We start from the raw sequence: 7,206 nt of genomic DNA on the forward strand, positions 1-7,206 counted from the left end.
CTCCAAGCAAAGAATCAATGACCAAGTGGCATTTCTTAGGCAGATCAGGGAAAACCCATCCGTAGCTTCACTCAAGGGGACAGATGAAGTCTACAAGACTTTGGAAAAGAAGAACAAGGACCTGGAACTTGAGTTGAATCTTGAACACGCACAAAGACAAGGCCTTGTCTTAATATGGGTACAAAGAGAAGAGCCAATCCAATCAGCTTTCTTTTGTAAAGTATTTAGATAGAGACCTATGAGCACCCATTCATCCTCATAAAAGTCATCTGAGAAGGACTCAAGTGAAGACACAATGCATATATCATCACATTTTGCATGAGAAGTTATGTAGAATTTTTGTACCCACATCTTCTTCATCATCAATCATATCATCCTCATCTTCATACCTTACCCTTGAAAGCATATCTGCCATTGAATTATCTTTTCCTACAATGTGATTCAATTATGGGTTCAAGGACTTTATGTAAGCAATCCACCTTAGCATAGCAATGTTGGGAGTAGAACAAGTTGCAATCATCCCTACAAGGGTAAGCGATCAATTTCCACAACTTATGATGCTCCAATCAAGTACTCTTTATCACACTTTAATATTGTAACCACTCTCCAGAAGTCCCGTTTACATGTGGATATTCTATTTTCCAAGAACTTAGAACCTTGGTCCCAAATTTCACTTCATCATCTTGTCCTATTTCCCATCCTACCCAGGTTGGCTAGTGTATGTTGTCACAATCACTGGGCTTCCACACTCATAGCTAACCTTCCTCAAAGTTGGTAAAGATAGCAGCAATTGCTTCAACTTTCTCATAGCTTTTACATTTACATCGTTCCATTGAAACTTTTGGTTTTTTCTTAGCAATTTATAAAGAGGATCTGCAACATGTGTATAATGTGGAATCCATATGAGATAGAATCCAAATGCACCTAAAAATATTCTCACTTCTGTGGTATTTATGCATGATTCTTTCATCCTCTGTGCTGCATCCACTTTAGTTGGGCAAGGTCGCGGCCATGAGGACTACAAAGATGCCCTACAATCAATATTTCCTCAAACCCAAACACTGACATTTGCACACATAAGGTAAGGTTCACTTATTAATTTTGTCACAATTATTGTTGTGGTTTACCACATATTTGTGTCACCCCCTTGAGTCTAGAGCCTCGTCTTTTTTGGCTAGGCTGCATCCTTTGATTGGAACATCATCAAGAAAGGGCATTTTAATTTGAGGTATGAATTCACATAGGAATTTGTTCATACCATTCATCATGTGTGCAACCAAGTTGGATGCTCCCTGTGGTGGTAAGCTAGGTGCACATCCTAACCAAACCCAAGGGTGCCCTCATGGTAGTCAAGTCCCTGCTTTCCATTGCTAGTTGGAACTGATCATACCCTAAGTACAAATCCCCCATGGAATATATAATTTCCCTTCCTGCAAATGCCTTTGCAAACTCATCTACAATTGGCCCTATACCCATATTCTTAATTGTGACTTTGCTGACAAGTTGCATGTCTTGAATGAAGCATGGAGATCCATTTTTCTTTAATACTATGAACCATCTGCTTGAGTAGGGAGCACATAAAGGCTCCAGAATACCCATCTTTATATTGTCATTGAGAAATTCTATAAGCTTTGGCAATAGAATTTGTCATAGATTCCAAGGCACATGAGGTACAATGAATATTACCACTAGATGAGTTGTTTGTAGCCTTAATCATCCACCCATGGGTCATTATCAATAGGCCACTTTTCCTTCGTGTAAAGACTCTTTGACATGAGTTTAATCTCCAAACCATTGTCTATCAAGGCCAAAACACACACACACTGTCTTAGGGTGTGGGAGACCTCTCACCACAATACCCTCTTACAATGGACACAAAATTGGCAATGAAAAGCACACTAAAACACTTTCTAAAATCAAGATCAACCGATGGAAACTCAAAATACACAAGTCACCTTGAATTCACCAAACCGTATTGCACAAATGGAAGGACGAAGATTTGAACGTCGAATCACGCCTTTGATGCACCAAACCTCAATTTATTGATGATGAAGGAGCATATACAATAGTGGTTTTGAGATTTGAGGAACTCACGCTCTCTCACTTGCAATGTGTAGCTTGAAGGCTTCTCTCACACCAAGAGTGAAGCTCACAAGTGGTTGCTACACCTAAGTCTCTCCTCACGCATAGAGTGTTGGGGTGCTATGTGAGATGTTGGAGGTTGTTTTACAAGAAGGAAAGGGGCCTATTTATAGGTTGGAGACCCCTCATTAAGATTATTGGAAATCCTAATTTACAAGCTAACAAATCAGGATTATGATTTGTTTGAATATCAAAACATTGCGGGCCTTCTTTGTCTGCTTGAGTCATGGGTGTGGGCTCAAAAGAGAGCATTATTGATGGTAGATAAGGTGAAAGTAAGTAAAGAGAGAGAGAGAGAGAGAGAGAGAGAGAGAGAGAGAGAGAGAGAGAGAGAGTTAGTATACACATGTCTTGAGGCGAGGTGTCTTTTATGGTTAGGTCAATGGCTATTTTGTGTTAGTATGTTAGTGGTTAGTAATCACTAGAAAGTTAATGTTACATTTACAATGGGTAGAATGAGGTGGATGGTTGAATGAAGTGAGCAAATCCTTGTGATGGTGAAGCTTGAAGATGTTTTGGACTTACTTGTGTAGGTTCTCAAAATGACTATCGATCTTCTTCTTCGTCTTCTCTTCTTTACGCCACCGCCGCCAAGGTTGATTATCGTGATGAAAATGGTAATTTCGTTGATGAGATCTCTTGATTTGCAAAGGTTAATCATGGTACACATGCTGAATTTATGTATATATATAAGGGTTAAGATGGAATTGTACTTTGGGGATAATAGAGAGAGGCATAGAGATGGTGTATGTATGTAGAGGTTCATAAAAGAACTATAGGGATGAGAGAGAAGGGTAATGGTGAAGAGGGTGGGAGAAGCCATGGAAATTGTAGGTTTGAGTGAGGGAAGGAGAGGGAGGGATGTGTAAGAGTGAGTAGGTGTGTGGAAGGGTGAGAGAAGACTAAAAGCTACTTGTGAGAAAAGTGGGCAGACTGGGGTCCACTCAGAAAATCATAGCTCACCACTGGTAGCTCCAAAAATCATGAAAAAATTTGAGGTGATTATTCAGAGCGTGGGCTACATTTTCTCTTTTGATCACCGTTCCAAATTCGGAGTGGAGATAGGTGCCGAAATTCTCACCAAAAAGCCTATTTTTTATGCCTGCAAAAGTCTTTTAGTGGCTCCCTCCTTTGTTGAATTTGTACAATGCATCCAAGAGTGAGCCCCTCCTTTGTCATATTATAATACAAAGCATCCAAGTTGCCCTTGACCCATGCATGGAGGAGGATTATTGGTGAATAAAGAAATATATACATGATGGGACTAGTGTATGGACTATTCATGGACTTTAGCTCAATGAGCACATGGTGTTAGAATAATGAGTAAAAATAATAATAAAAATATGGAGGAGTTATGGATATGGAAAGATATTGGAATCATATGATATGGTCCCTCCTTGAATTATTTTGGGTGAAAGAGGAAAAGGTATGCAAGTAAATAATATAATAAAAGTAACCAATGAGTAGAATTCAATTTTTTGTTTTCATGAGGGTGAGGGTGAAAATGTGGGAGTGATTTGTATAAAAATATGAGGTTAGAGTATGTACAATATTGGCAAAAAATATAATTATGGTGTAAGAGAATAAAAGAAGGTGTACATAGGTTTAATAAAACACACACCTAAGTAGAATATTTAAATAAAATACCAAAATAATTATAAAAAATCCCTATATTTAGGCCATATATACAATGAAATATTTACACGCAAAGAGGCCATAATATACTTTTATTTTTTTTATTTTTTTGGCTGAACTAGCCCAATGACTAGCTAGCTGAGGGTTTTTAAGAAGATATGGGAAAAGCCCCCTAACTCACACACGCCTATGTACAGTGAAATGGTAGGGATAGCCATAGCGTTTGGGTGAATTTGGTAGGGTAGAGTAACTTACTATGGCAATTATGGAGAGCCGAAAAACGGCTATCACTGGTTTAGGGTAACATAGAAACCCACCAAAAGCCCACCGAGCTTTTTGGTTTTCCCTGCTGGTCCGCCGAGTTTTTTAGTCTACCTTGCGGCCCATCGAGAAAACCAAGAAGCCCGGCGGGGTCACATAATTATATATATATGGCCCTGATTGGGCTTGCTAGATGTTTTTTCTTGAACCATGTTTTGTGTGTGTGTGTGTGTGTGTGTGTGTGTGTGAGAGAGAGAGAGAGAGAGAGAGAGAGAGAGAGAGAGAGGATCATGTTTTGTGTGTGTGTGTGTGTGTGTGTGTGTGTGTGTGTGAGAGAGAGAGAGAGAGAGAGAGAGAGAGGATCATGTTTTGTGTGTGTGTGTGTGTGAGAGAGAGAGAGAGAGGGAGAGAGGAGATCATGTGGGAGCATGATCTGCGTCACAGTGCACGGTAGTCGCGGAATACCTGACCACACGACCCGGGTATATGTCCTGTGTGTGTATGCATTGTGTGGTAGTGTGCCTTTTTGTTGTATTGCATGGCATCATAAGGTATCTTACCAGACAATGGGAGTGTGTGCGTAAGCTGTTCTATGGAACAATGCTTATCACGGCAGCATCATCTCGGTGACGCAGGGAAGATGGTGTCCTTGTGGTAAGTATTGGCTTACGATTTAGGTACTACGTTGGTAACGTGGCGAATCTAGTATCCTTATGGTGATTCAACTTCCCTTCCCCTTTCCAAAAAAACATATGGGCATCGATCAATAACGCGGCTATATGATGTTCGTATGCAAGCCATTATTTCTCCTTAGATTTGGGTGACACTTGATCAGTAATGCAGCTAATTGAGTGTTGTTTGTTAATTAGAAGCATATGTTTTTGCATAAATGTGGTGTTCAGGTCGTTAACCCCGACTGTACGAATGCCATATAATTTGTATGTACATGTGCAACTCATTTTTTTAAGTATTAAGTATATGAAATACTTGGTTGGTAACGTGACCGTGAATAGTATTTCATATACAAATGTTTGAATTGTTTGATATTGTTGTTTCAAGTGTTCTTATGAAATATATACTAGCTAATCATATCTCAAAGAATGCTTTATTCATCAATCATCATCGCTATTTTAAATGCTACATTTACATAAATTCTATGTAAGAAAGTATATGCACACAATTTGCATGGTAAATATTCATCTTTATCTTTGTAAAGAGCAGGATGTTCTTTGCAATTTCCTAGCCCGATTTGTATACTTTCAATGTTTTAAATGAGCTAAAATGTTTTAAATTTCAATGTTTCCTAGGCCGATCAAATGCCACTGGCACTAGCACAATCATGCGCACAGCTTTGAATGCCAACTGCACGCATATAATTGGCATTCCCCATGAGGACTTGGTAGAAGGTACACGGGTTGGAGCAGACTCTTTTGGTGTGTGCATATTGTACACCATCAAAGGAATTTCTTCGTTCCAGACCACATTACATACGTGGAAAAATGCTACAAGGAAGGGAGTGAGGAAAAATTTGACAGCTTCCAGACAGAGCAAGTATCACAATATATTCCATACTACAATGGGTGCACCTTAGGGGACATGATGTGCCACTTGAAATTTGTCAACGGAGCGTTCAAACGACGCACGGATAGGCTACAACACGCTTGGAGGTCATTGCCACCAAATCAGCACTTACCAGAGATAGAGACAATATGAATCAAAGTAGTGATTGAGCAGATGCAAGCAGTCTATCATGTCTTAATTGATGGCGTTGTGGTTGCTCACTCAATTGGCATAGTGCACATCGACCTACACCCGTTCAACATCATGTTGGACTTTACTTGCATAAATAAACCCCATGTTGGCATCATTGACTAGAAAATGATGCTCAAAACGCCAACAAAGTGCGTGTCAATTAATTATCTGCATCCAAGCGGACAGTCGGACCATTCAGTTTTGGAGGCACAGAAAGAAGAGGAAGCAAAGATTTCTAAGCGAGCGTGGATTTCTCCAGAACTAATGATCCACGATGCACAGATGCGTACACAAAATTAAGCAATATTTATGCATTGGGTTATCAATTTGACATGCTGATAGTTTTTTGGAGTGAAGTGAGGAAAGTTTATTTTCCTAAAGAAGTATTTCATCACCCCAACCAAGATGCTATTAGGGCCATTCAAATTAAGGTAGATTGTTGGATGAAGCTAAGAGAGCACAAAAATAGAATAAATGCATCTGATGTTCAACGACCCTAATCCTATCCAATGACCATTTGTTGAAGTTGCACCATCTTTTTACTCGACCTAAATGTTTTTGTGACATACATGTGTCTTGTCTGGGGTATTTCATTTGTATTGATGTGTATTATCTGGTTCGGGGTGGTTCACCTCATTGAGTCATGTCTTGTATTTCAATCGGATCAATTTTCATGTATTTTAAATGGATCAATTATCTTTAGACATTTTAAATTTGTCTTGTGGTTCAATTGGGTTTGTTAGTTGTTAATTGTTTAGTTGCATCAGTAGTGGATGAGACAGATCTACTTTGTGTATCTGTGAGATTGTTGAATCGTGAGAATATATTTTTGTCAATGATATTGAGTATTTGTTTATTTTTCCATTGCAGCTCTAAGATAAAATGACCAATGAAGAACAAGTTTGTGGCACCCAATCGGTGCCTTATGATCAGTAACAAGTGGCTATTAATGCATTTCAGCGCATGATATGTTGGTACATCAAGCGACGTGTAGTGCTCCATGACTTTCAAAATGGACAAATTCAAACCACATGCAATGGAAAGAGATCAGTAAAGAAGTGACCAAGGCCATGACCAAAACAATATGGGCATGAGAGGATGCGGAGATAAAAAAGGAAGGTGGAAGGTATCGAAGTGCCTCCATGAAGCAATCAAAGGAAATGCTGAATGGATCTACTCAGAAGTTTATGGTCATCCATTGTAGAATGCAAATTGTGTGTTATATTTTGCAAAAATGTTATATGTTCATTTTGTGCAACATTAACTAGTAGACTTTTCATCGAAAGAGACAACTGTTGCCACCCATGACATCAGCAAATGTGTCACTTTCACCGGAGATAAGCTTGCATTGATAGCTGAAGGCATGGGACCTACAGTTAAAGAGAGAGAAAGATATTTACAAGATATTTCATTGCA

The sequence above is a fragment of the Adiantum capillus-veneris genome, chromosome 15, assembly GCF_014529385.1.
Source record: "Adiantum capillus-veneris isolate H3 chromosome 15, ASM1452938v2, whole genome shotgun sequence".
NCBI lineage: Eukaryota > Viridiplantae > Streptophyta > Polypodiopsida > Polypodiales > Pteridaceae > Adiantum > Adiantum capillus-veneris.